Source organism: Lissotriton vulgaris, chromosome 12, assembly GCF_964263255.1.
Source record: "Lissotriton vulgaris chromosome 12, aLisVul1.2, whole genome shotgun sequence".
Lineage (NCBI taxonomy): Eukaryota > Metazoa > Chordata > Amphibia > Caudata > Salamandridae > Lissotriton > Lissotriton vulgaris.
Window position 1 is genome coordinate 603,986,958 of NC_141700.1, and position 12,256 is coordinate 603,999,213.

The window sequence follows — 12,256 nt, forward strand, 5'->3', positions numbered from 1 at the left end:
GTCCATAGCTTTGTTCATTTCATGGAGGGTCTAGACTTGCGGGTCAATTTCAAAAAATCTTTTATTATGTCTTGCGGTCCCGGCAAAAGGAAGCTCAACACTATACAGATAGGCACAGATAAACTTAAATCTGTTCCCACATTTCCCTATTTAGGATTGGTTTTCGCTGCGAATGGCTCGTGGAGTGGGCATTTGGCCCACGCCACGAGCAAGTTCTCGAAAGCCACCAATTCTGTTTTGAGTCTTCCCCGCCCAAAGAAAATTGGTGCCACTAAAGCCATTTAAAAAAAATTTAGATTGCAGTGCTCACCTGTTGCCTCATATGGCGCGGAGGTTTGGGGGTCGGGAAGCAGCCAATGTATTCAACGGGAGGAAAGCCGTTTTTGTAGGAAAATATTGGGTGGTCCGATCTCATCCTCTGACTACATCTGCCACAGTGAATTAAATCTTCCATACATAAGTGACTTTATTAGAGCCAGACCAGCACTTTTCTGGATTAGAGTCTGGAGGAATAACGCTGCCGTCCTTACACAAAACATTATAAAAGACTGTTTAAACTGTGATTATGGGATGGCGATTCCATGGCTCTCAGGAGTTCTTAAAACACTGAGTGCAGTGGATAGAGGCAATTTATTCACTGATCCTACTACAATTGAACCTAAGGATAATGTCGAGGTTAAAAATGCACTGTACACACTTTACAATATTGAACGGATAGGAAGAGAATCCCAGAAATCAACTGTTGCAAAATATCTAGGGAATGAACTGTGTAGACAACCTCTCCCGCCCTATCTCTCCCTACCTATGACTAGCTGGGAGAGATCACTTTTGTTTCGCTTAAGAGCGGGTACAGTGAAATTTCTGTTGTCTTTTCCATTGGGGCATCGACATAGTACTGACTTTAATCCGTGCTCCTGTGATGGTGTCAGTTCACAGGATGATTTGCACTTCCTATTCTTTTGTAAATTTTATCTTAGATATATCAAATGGTTTTTAACTCCTTATTTTAAGAAACATAAACCACTCTCACTTAATGAGTCCTACAGAATGTTGGTTTCCCTGGATTCTGATGAACTAATTTTCCGCACCAGCTCTTTTCTGAGACTGATAACACGTGTGCGCAAAATGATGGAAAATCCCTGAAATCAGAAATTAGTCTTACTGGAGCTGAATTGTATGGAATTTTAAACTATGATACTTTTTAAATTATAAAATGTTTTTGTATGAATGTATATTGTAAATGAATTGTTGTTTTTAATTGCGGTACTTTTATGAATTTTATGAAATTCGAATAAAGGTCTTTTGAACTTGAACTGAACATCCTGGGACTGGTTTTGGAGTATCGCCCCATATCAGCCAGGTTAGCTTGAATCGAGTGACAAAGCAAGTTTGGGTCCCCCTCAGGCACCAGCCTGGGGCGAGTGGGGGGGGGACAGATGCTCATTTGTCCTCCTTCTCAAAATAAGTGTGCTTCAACTAAGATCTATTTTACTTTCTCAGTGTCTGACTAGAGGGTCAGTTTCCTCCAATGTTACACTATGAGGCCCTTTAGAGCCCCTTATGAGGTATTTTTATGTCTCAGCAGTGTTCTGTGTGACCATTGGGAATTCACACAATGCACTCACAAGCTCACTGATTAATTTAGCACTAAAATATTAAGAGATTTATTAATGAAAGTACTTTTACTACATCAGAATTGTACCACTATATATGGGCACCCAGAGGTTATGACTTGTATTATGTCATTCTCTTACTGAGCATTTTGGTTTATGTCTGCCATATCACTATTGAATTGTTGAAACACTTGTCTATGGCACCACACAAAGGGTGTAGGTGAGATGTGTGTCAAGGATAATGTACCAGAAGACCATGACCTTGCTTTAAAATTGTATTGTCCTTCTCTCCAAACTTAAAGGCACTCGCCAACCTTTTTGGAGCTTCGGAGTACGTAAGTGTATGTAATGCATGAATAAAGGCATGTTCTTGCACCTACTTAAAACAGTCCACATTGCAAATTAGCAAACACAGAGGTTGATATTTAATAATTGAAAATAGTATATTGTACAAACAGTAAACATTGAGACTAAATAGGGATCTGTTAGTTTAAGGTGCTGAAGAAAGCCACAAGTTCCAGGTGAGGGGCTAGGTGGCTGAAAGATGTAGACCATGGTTTGGATGATTCCAGAGGTTCCTAAATTTTCCCCACTTGACAGCACACTCGTTTTTAATCTTACCCTAGTAACAGTTGAGATTTAATGTGAAACACTTTTTTCGGTTACTAGAGGTCCTTTTATCTGAATGCAGATCCCTTAAGGAAACCTCTCTTAGAAGTGCTCCCTCTGTTGAGAGGTTGAGCCGACCTGGACACACTAGGTGTTGCGGATGCGGACTCAATGATGAAGCATGCCACAAGAGTAAACTAACGTTTTGCTACTCCACTGATCAAAAGTTACTCTTTTCAATGAAGGGCCATTTTGAAAGGTTAGCTGGTCCCTTTTTGTTGCTTATTGTTGAATTTAGGCGTTAAATTGGTACTAGTGGGGTGAAATCTTTTGCCCAGACAGGGTTAAACTGTATAAAAATGACAAAATAAGGAAGTAATACTATCACAAAATGTGCAGCATTACGCTGCACAATCCGCCTTTTCTTGCAGCATAGTTTAGTCAACCCTGAGGCATAATTTGGTTCTTCCCTGCAGAATAATTCCAGTGGCACTGGTGGTGGTTCTTTTGGTTCAGTAGACCCTTCACAAGACTACAACTCACAGAATATACTGACCTGATAAATTAAAGTCAAGGACTGGCAATGTGGTGTACCTTTGACATGCATAGATTGACTAGATGGCTTCATGTCGCTGACACACCACTTGCCCATTCCTGAACTTCGCTTTTACATATCATCAGGTGTTATAGGAAGCTGGCTCTTTATGTGATGTATCAAGAATCTGATATGCCATATAAAGAGTTCAGGGGTTCCCTTATGAGTGGACACAGGCTTGCTACGCAATCCCAATGTGCTCTATTAGGAGGTAGTGTGGTCCATCAGTCTTAGGCTTAACACAGAGGAATGGAAGACATTTGCAAATGCACACAATAATTAATAAATTACATACATGATTCACACAAGAGATCCACACCAATTAAAAAAAATAACAAGTATCTTTATATATGTTTAGGCATCAGAGAAAAATCACTCAGGTAAGTAATTTTTTAAATATAAATTATTTTCACTTTAAAAAGTGGACCCTGCAATTTTTGAGTTCCGCAATGTTATATGGAAGAAAGCAAATGTTCTACAAACAGGTAGTGTAAAGATACTTACGGGACCAATCTCCAGGAGTTAAGGTGAGTGGTGGGCAAATTCCAAGGCAGCACCAGCAGTACACCATCAGCTGCACAGGGGAAGCCCAGTACAGGGTGCTAAACAGCATCGGGAGCCCAATAGGTTTCTATGGAGATCGGTCACGGCGAAAAGAGGCTGCAGGCTCTGGCTGGAAGGCCAGTCGGGTTGAACCAACCGGGGGGTGTGTGGGGTCAAGTCTTGCAATGCTCGGATATGTAGGAACGAACACATGGGGTCCTCTTCTCCACGGCCCGGGGTCGATGGTTGCAGAGGTGACTTTAGGCATCAGGTTTTCTTACCGGCAGCAGTTGAGGGGGCCTGCATGCAGAGACTGCAAGTCCATGAGGGATGAAACTACAATGGACTCGCCCTCTAGAGGGCCGGGGGACCTTCTTGGGCCAGGGGCCAGGGGCCAGGGGCCAGGGGCGATGGGTGCAGTGGTTGCTTCAGGTGCCGGGTTTTGGCAGTTCAGGAGGCCTCAGAGTCTTTGCTTCGGAGTTCCTACAGTGCGCAGAAGAACAGGTCCGCTGTTCATGGGAGGGTTTGTGTCTTTATCGAAGGCAGGCAGTCCTCCAAAGGTTCTGGAGTCAATAGCTGCAGGATGAGTCAACTTTGGTGCAGTTTACGACGAGGGATGCAGTTGCAGACAGGCCAGCAGGGTTGATATCAGGTCGGCTGCTCTTTACTTTTGCAGGTCTCTGTGTTCTCTCTCTTCTTAGGTCATCAGAATCTCCTTCTCTGGTGAGAGGGCCTCTCCTAAATACTGAATTTAGGGGTGTTAGGAGAGTGTAGGGTAGTAGCCAATGGGCTACTGACCCTTGGGGTCACTCCGCCCCCTGTATGACCACTTCCTGTGGGAAGTGGGCATAACCCAGTCCCAGAATTCCTAAGCATACCATACCAAAGGTGGCTACTTCTGAGAAAGTGTGTCCACCTTACAGTAGCCCACCTTACGGGTGCTACTAGCCTGGAGGTGACCCTGGACAGAAGGGTTAGCTTCTTCTCCTGTGAGGGGGAGCCAGGTTCTCATTTCAAAGGCAGCAGTCCGTTGAGGCTTGCTCCACAAGGAAGGCTAATCAGCAGGTCATCCTTTGGGAGGGGGTCTCACACCCTGTTCCTGGATAGGCTTTTGTTCTGGGTCTCATGAGAGCAGAGGCTCTCACACTAGGAGGTCAAAACAGTGCCTAGGGTGTCAAGCTGGCAGAAACCTGTCAGCAAGTACTCCAGAGGCTGGTAGGTTTTCCGGAGGCACCTCTAAGGTGCCTTCTGGGTGCACCGGTAAATCCATCACTGTAAACAGTGTAGGTTTATCAATACAAGCTATTTGGTAGGACACATCCCTATTTTCGGTGAAGCCATCGTGTAGCTGGGGAACTCGTTTTCACCAGTGTACAGCACATGTTTTAAAATGGCTTCCCTGTCTACTTGCGCTGGCAGTAATAGGACTGACCAGCACATGGGCATATCTGCTCATGCAGGTATGTCCTCACATGTAATATTCAGCATCCTGCCTTAAAGCGGGAAGGCCTGCTATAGGGATGACTTACAAATATTACATGCAGTATTAGGGGACATGGCACATGGATGTGTGACATGTGTTTTCACTTTTGTCTGCACTAAGCAGCGGTGGCTCTTTCGCTAAGGCGGAGGAGCCTTGCCCTACTGCAGCAAAGCAGTGAAAGAAGGAACAAATACAGTGATAATAACTTGAGGTTATTATCATTGTATTTGTTCCTGCTGCGCAGCTTTGTGGGACGGGAGAGGCTGCTCTGCTCTCAGAGGAGGGGATGAGTGGTCTGCCCACTCCAAGTGCGCCATGACTGTTTGGCCGGTCCTCTGGGGCCTTCCAAAACAGTCATGCGTACTTCGCCTGTTCTTCATGCAGGCTGCATTACAGCCTGTGTGGGGAACATGCCCAGGCCCCCATTCCCTGGCTGAGTGTCAATCCACGGCGACCAATCACAATGCTGCAATGCAGTGTTGTGATTGGCTTAGGGGAGGAAGCCTGGCTGCTTCCTGTTCCAGCCCAGGAGAGGAGAGACTGAGACAACGTGCAAGAGAGTGGCAAGAAGGAATGTTTTTGTACTTTTTTTTACATCACCCTCCCCTCCCCTGTACCCCCCTCCCCCCACCCATTGCCCGCCGCCCGCCTTGCCCCTTCCGAACCATGCCGGCTGCTACTGGCACCAAGACATGCCGCCTGCAATGGCAGTCTTGCAGGTGCTTGGTGGGGGGGTTTGGTTCCTTAGGGTGGCACAATTTGTGCTTCTGCCCTTAGGTACCCTCTTTAGTACCTCAGGTCATAAGTACCAGGGGTACCATTTACAAGGGACTTGCAGAGAGTGCTAAAGGTTTTGCCAATTGTGGAAAGCAATTGCACATTTTTATGGGAAAGAACACTGGTAATGGGCACCTGGTTAGCAGGAACCCAGTACACTTCAGTCAAAGTAGCATCTAATATGAGATAAAAGGGGGGGGGCTGCAGCAAGAACCCATCTCCCTACAGGTGTGTTGGCCCAATTACCACAATTAAAAGGAACCAAGACTAGAATTGATATATAAAACCAAAGCTCAGGAATAGAAAGATGGCCTCCCTGTTACATGCACCCATGATGTTGACACACTACACGTGGGGTCATCTGGTAAACCCAATGTTGTGTCATTTGTTAAGTCAGAGTAATTCGTGCACCGCCATTGTAATGACTTCACTGTATTTTTTTTACACCAGAGAGCACAGAGAAGGCGTAACTTCATGAACTGCTTACCCCTATCTTCTTGGACCACAGAGTGCAAGGCACTGAAGTTTAAGCAACTCACTGGGAGCATAGGTGCCAATTTGTTCTGTTTTTTCAGTCAATTGTACAAAGGACACTAGAACTTGTAGTTTTCCCTCTTCATTACAAGTGTTGGCAAGCAAGTATCGGTATACCTTGTTCTGTCTGCTGAAAACCCAGGAACTCATAGCAAAGGGTTCAGGATCAGGCCAGGCGCGTGATGGCGATGACGCGGCGGGCGTGGCTCAGCGGTGACATCATTGTTTATACATTTGCACGTGTGGGGTAGGCTGCGTCACCTTTCCATCAGACCTGCCGGGTGAGTCCTGTGAATGCGGTGCGTCCTGTGACGTCAAACAAGGCGTGCCCGCCTGCACTGGGACACCCACAGTCCATGGGGAAGTGTTTCCTTGTTTTTGGGTGAGGAGGCCTGGAGTACGCAGGAGTTTTGGCCGCTGTCCCCTGCAGTCCAGCCAGCCCGATAGTTATCGTTTTCGACAAGGGGTCGCCGGGAGCCGGGTCAGGTAGGCACTGGTTATTGCAACATCCATGTAGGGCTCTGCAAGTTTTAGGCATCCCTCCGCATATCCATGTTTATGTTTTTGTCCTAGTGAAACTTAAAAAACTTTCAGGCTCGTCCTCCTTTCCTAGGTTTCCTTTCTTATATACCCCCTCTCACATTCCCCAACGGTCGCTCTTTCCTCTCCCAAGTATTTTTTACCTGCCCACTTTTGGTGTTCTCCGCCCCCCTCTTCCCCCTTCCGTATATTTCCTACGTTTATATAACATCTCTCTGCCTTGCCGGACAACTTCTCCCCACCCTCCTTCATGTCCCACCGTCTGCTCTTCTCATCCACACTGTCTACTTCTGTCTTTATCCATCTGAAGATAATCTGCGCTCCGAGATTCCCCCCCCCCCCCCCCCCCAAAACGCGAAGAGGCCAAGGAATTGGCGAACTATGCATACGATATTTAAAAAAAACGAAATATTTCCCCCTTCTATTTGTCTACCTAAAATCTTTTACAATTTCTTTTCTTTTCCTCTTTGCTCCCACCGACCCTTTTTGCTTCATGTTGAATACTCCTGGCCCGTTTCCTCCTGCTTCTCAGTCTCCTGCTCGTTTTACATATTTCACAGTGTCACTGAGAACAGATGCTCTTTTCATCGGTTTATTGCTGAGAGGGTCACTGCCTGCCAACTATGTTTGCTCAATGGAAATACTCCTGGACGTTCCCTTCTCAAACATTTGTAACGTGTTTTTGGTCCTCGTGGTTCAGCTGAGGTGCTCAAGGATTACAGAGGATGGTAGTTGTGATTAATAAAATAGGAATAGGGGTGCCAGGGCTCTGAAGAAAAGATTCCAAGTGTCTACCTCATTCTGTGCCATCGCATCGTTTCCAGTCCTAGATTTTCATATGACGACCTAATGCCTTCTGGGTATTGTAGTTTTATTTTGCTAACTAATTGGACTAAAACATTTGATAGCTGTCATTTGTAAATCAAAAGTTCAAGAGTGGGAACGCTGTCTGTGGTGACATGGAGGGAGATGGCAACCCTTAGCGTACTGCACATCAGCTATGCCTTTTACTCCTCAACCAGTCGGGCAGTGTGCCCATTTTCCTTATTTGCAATAGGACTTAAGGCTCTCGCTTATCTAATGTTCTCTTGCTCATCCTTGTCCCACCTTTTTCAAGCAGTCACCAAAAAAGGAAGCATAAGTTTTCTCCATCGCATTTTTGTGAACTGTTGTTGTTTTTTTCCTTCCTTATCCCATGTAGTTTTGCCTCTCTACAAGTAGTTTTATTTATCATCTTTCTATCCCCTCTCTGGTTACCGACCTTCATTCCACTATAACTCCATCTCTCTTTCTGCAGCTTTGAACATGTGCTTTTCGTCGATTCATTTAATCATTTATGAGTTTTTTGTTTTATTTACTCTCGTCTCTTGGCCGCTTCTACTTCGCAGTCTATTTTTTTAAGTATCCTATTTTCTTCTTGTTACTGCTTGTCTCACCCTTCATGGCCTCTTTGCTTCCTTGCCATCCCTTTTGTCCACCTGTCCCTCCTGATTTTTTAATATATTAACAACCCTCCTGTTACAGTTTCCTACATAACTTCTTTCATCCTTCACAATCCTATTTTGCCCTCTTTGTTTTCCTATTTACTCTTACCATCAGCTTCAATCCATTTCCTTTATATCTCTGTTGCAGAACCAGACTGGCAGCACACATTGTATATTCATGCATGTGATTTACTGCTGCTAGGAAATAATGCTCCCAGATGGTGTCCTATGCTCTGAAGTATTGTGGTATCTCATTCGTTTCTGTTCGGCTCTGCCAGTAAGGTATATGGCTTTCTAGTTGATTGATTTGAAAATTGTGCTGTAGAATGAGCCATTGCCTCCCCACTTTATAGGACAGTATATTGGATAAGAATACTCACAGCCCCTTCAAGAGAGGGATAATTAAACTCACAAGCTCTGTGCCATATAGAAGTTTTATTTAAATTTTGTTTTGTTTCCTACTCTGCTCTATTACTATCAGATCATGCCCACACATCAGGAACACCACTTGATCTCTTCCGCCCTTTCATTTAGAGCGTTAAGGTACTCTGATATAACAAGGAATCCTCTCTGCAGGCTGAAGTAAGGAGACGAAAACAAGGCAGCTCTTTGTTTGTATTTCATACAGGTATGTAGGTTAGAGGAATGCCACATTAAGGTTAGAAAATAGGTAATAAAGAGGGAAACCCAATTTACCCTTGGAGGTTTGGGCAGTAATACGAGAAAGTAAAAGCACCTGCAAGGGATTTTATTTTGACAATGATTGTGCTAAATTAAAAGACTTAATCGGGGATGTCACTCCAAATGGAGATAGCATCTAAGTGTCATCAGACAACAAAACAACAATGAAAACAAAGGAAAAAAGACACGGGAAAACTTTAGTATTTGAAAAAATAAGATTGACATTCTTTTTTCAAATACCAACATTTTCCCGTGTCTTTTTTCCTTTGGTTTCATTGTTGTTTTGTTGTCTGATGACACTTAGATGCTATCTCCATTTGGAGTGACATCCCTGATTAAGTCTTTTAATTTAGCACAATTATTGTCTAAATAAAATGCCTTGCAGGTGCTTTTACTTTCTCACATTAAGGTAAGGACAATGCCACACTCACCCTCTCATTCCATTCTGGCCCAATTGCCAGTACCCTACTAGTGACACTCGCAGCATCCCCTGTACAGCAAGAGAAAAAGAGCACAAAGAAGGTCACTAAAAACCTCCCCCCTCCGTACAAACACAACACTTTCTTGTAGAATAGTATGACCCTCCCAGTGCAGCACATCTGGCATTAAGAACCGTAGGAACGAGATAAAATAAAAACACCACAGTGTCACTAGTATCGAGGACAGTGAACCAAACGTAGAGGCCAATGGAATAATGAACCTGAACCTAACCATAGCTTCTTGCAATAGCACAACTAGGGCAAGTCATTCTCCAGACTTTTTACCCAAACAACTCTGGCAACTTACCCGCTAACCAACCATTGAACAGTAGAGAAAGCTGATTGATAGATCTCAAATCCTGCAGAACCTCAAACACAAATGGTAGATTTCAAACTCTGCATAACCCCAAACATAAATATTTCAACCCCTACAATAAAGTATGGTGGTGCCTCTTGCGAACCTCCTTATCATGGAAACATGTGAACAGTGTAGGAAGGGTGTTGCGATGGAGACGTTTCCTGCATAACTCTGTAGCATGTGAAACCTGCCTGGTCATCCTCCCAAGTTTTGCAGGATTTTGACCCGTGTCTTAGCACACATGACTATCAATCATTTGTTCAATACTTTTCTTTGACATGGATTGCCACAGAGATCAGGGTTCTGAGGTCCAGAGGTGAAAACCTCATCTTAATCCTTCTCAAGAAATTCGCCCAAAATCTGGAACTTCATCCCAGTCCACATCAGGACTACCCCCTCCTTTTTAAAATTCAAAAGGCAGCTCCGAGACCTCTTCATCAACCGATCCCTTCCGAATGGATAGCTGCCGCCCAAGCGCAGAATCTTGCACATTACAGCACTCAGCCACTTTGACACTAAGACTTCTACCTCGCCCACCTCCTGACTCGTTCCTGTGTCCCCACTCCCTGAAAGGGTCTTGTCACGAGCCAGTGTGTATATGACTGATATATTATGTGATTTCATTACTATTAATGTTGTACAGCACTCTGTGACTCCGATTTGTCACTAGTCAATATGCTTACTACTGTTATATTGTGTGATCTCCTCGCGCCTATGCTGTAAAGCGCTCCGATACCTTCGGGTCTGGCCAGCGCTATATAAAACTCTTAAATAATTAAAATCCATGTTTGCCCTCCTTAATGTGCATGACTTCCGTCAGCTGCCTGGACTGTAGAGGATCGACTGAAGTTCCTGCATGGGAGAGTCATTTAACACCCTTCCCTGCATGTTTAAAATTGGTCTGTCAGTCCAGTGCAAACAGGCCCTTCACTATTGTATGTGGGATATGGATGTTGCATGTATATTCATCACTGCTGAATGCAGAGGATGTGACTGGAGGGTGTGTGTGGCACACGTCGCCATTGTCACACTGTAATACATTGTGTTTGGTCTACATCTGAGTGGTACTTAAGATGAATATTTAGAGAACCCCATTCTGCATTGTGAATTGTAGAATTCTTCAAAGACATTCCAGAGATTCTTTATAATGCATCAGGTTGTAAAGCATGATGGAGAGGCAACATGATCCCTTGGGAGCTGGGGGAGTTTTCCCTACCTTCTCCTACCCCATTGGAACACTCACAGGTTAAAAGGTTCTCAAATGGGCATCCTCCCTTTCCTCTGCACCCTTGTTTTGGGTTTTACTTTATAAGAGACTCCCATCTCCACTTCACCTTCCTGCTAGCACCTGACAACAATGGCTATGGCCGGACCAGTCTGAGTGGATTAAGCAAAAGGCAGAAGTCACCCAGAACTAGTCTTAGAGCCGGTCTTAGAGCTGACTGTTGGAATACAAGACTACTGTCTGGAACCTTAGCATATAGACAGTACGGAAACGTCATGCCAAGATTTCTTCACAGGCAAACTGATGTCTGTACTGCAACTGTGTAGGAAAGTGTCAGTTTTTGACATGGCCACCTCCACTTTTAGCCTGGTATCTAATGCAACTTTGACAGAAGTACACTGGGTTCCTGCTAACCAGGTCCAGAGTGTCAGATCTCTTTCCCTAAAACGGTACAATTATTTTCCCAATTGGCAATACCTTTAGCACCCCTTGTAAGTCCCTAGTAAATGGTACCCCTGGTACCTAGGACAAGGAAACTAAGGAGGGCCTCTAAGAGCTACAGCATGTATTGTGCCACCCTAAGGGACCCCTCAGTACCAACATGCAAACTGCCATTGCAGACTGCATGCCAGGGTGCAGACAAAAGTGAAGACTCACCATGTCACACCCCCTGCGTGTCATGCCTGTAGACCCTGCATGCAGTATAGATACGACACCCCTACAGCAGGCCTTAAAGCCCTAAGGTGGTGTGCACAATACCACATGCGAGGACATATCTGCATGAGGAACTATGCCACTGTGATGTCCAGGCAAACCATTTTAAGTACATGTGCTGTACACTGTCGTTTATGAGTTTCCCAACTACATGATGGCTTCTCTGAAACTAGAGATGTTTAGTATCAACATCTCATATTAGTAAGCCCACACTGTTTCCATTGATGGATTTATTAATCCATGCACCCATAGGGCAACTTAGAGGTACCCCCAGAATACCTACTGACTACTAGTGTGCTGACTGACAGGTGGATACCAGTCTGCCACCCCAGACAGGTTTCTAACCCCCTGCAGATGAGAGCCTGCTCTCTCTGAGGGCAAAAACAAAGCCTGCGTGTCACCTCCTCCGAGCAGGATAGCTAAAGTAATCAGCATATCAAGGCAGGAGGCTTCAAGGGCCTCTGCCGTCTTTGATATGCGACCCCCTGACCTGGGCTCATTTGGCACCAGAACAGGTGGGAAAAGTAGGTACTAAGGAGGCGTGTCCCCCTCTCAAGGTAGTTCCACCCCTAGGGTGGGCTACTTGATGTGGACATGAGTTTCAGAATTCCAGCATCTTGA

General features: G+C 44.9%; 1 protein-coding gene across 1 annotated transcript in view; it reads left to right on the forward strand.

The window, feature by feature from the left end:
* Nucleotides 1-6,372: 6,372 nt before the first annotated feature.
* Nucleotides 6,373-12,256, forward strand: part of LOC147677826 (IST1 homolog) — a 171,650-nt gene continuing 165,766 nt past the window's right edge. The window contains exon 1 of the mRNA XM_086945489.1: nt 6,373-6,640. The gene's annotated coding sequence lies outside the window, so the exon portion shown is untranslated. The remainder of the gene's footprint in view (nt 6,641-12,256) is intronic.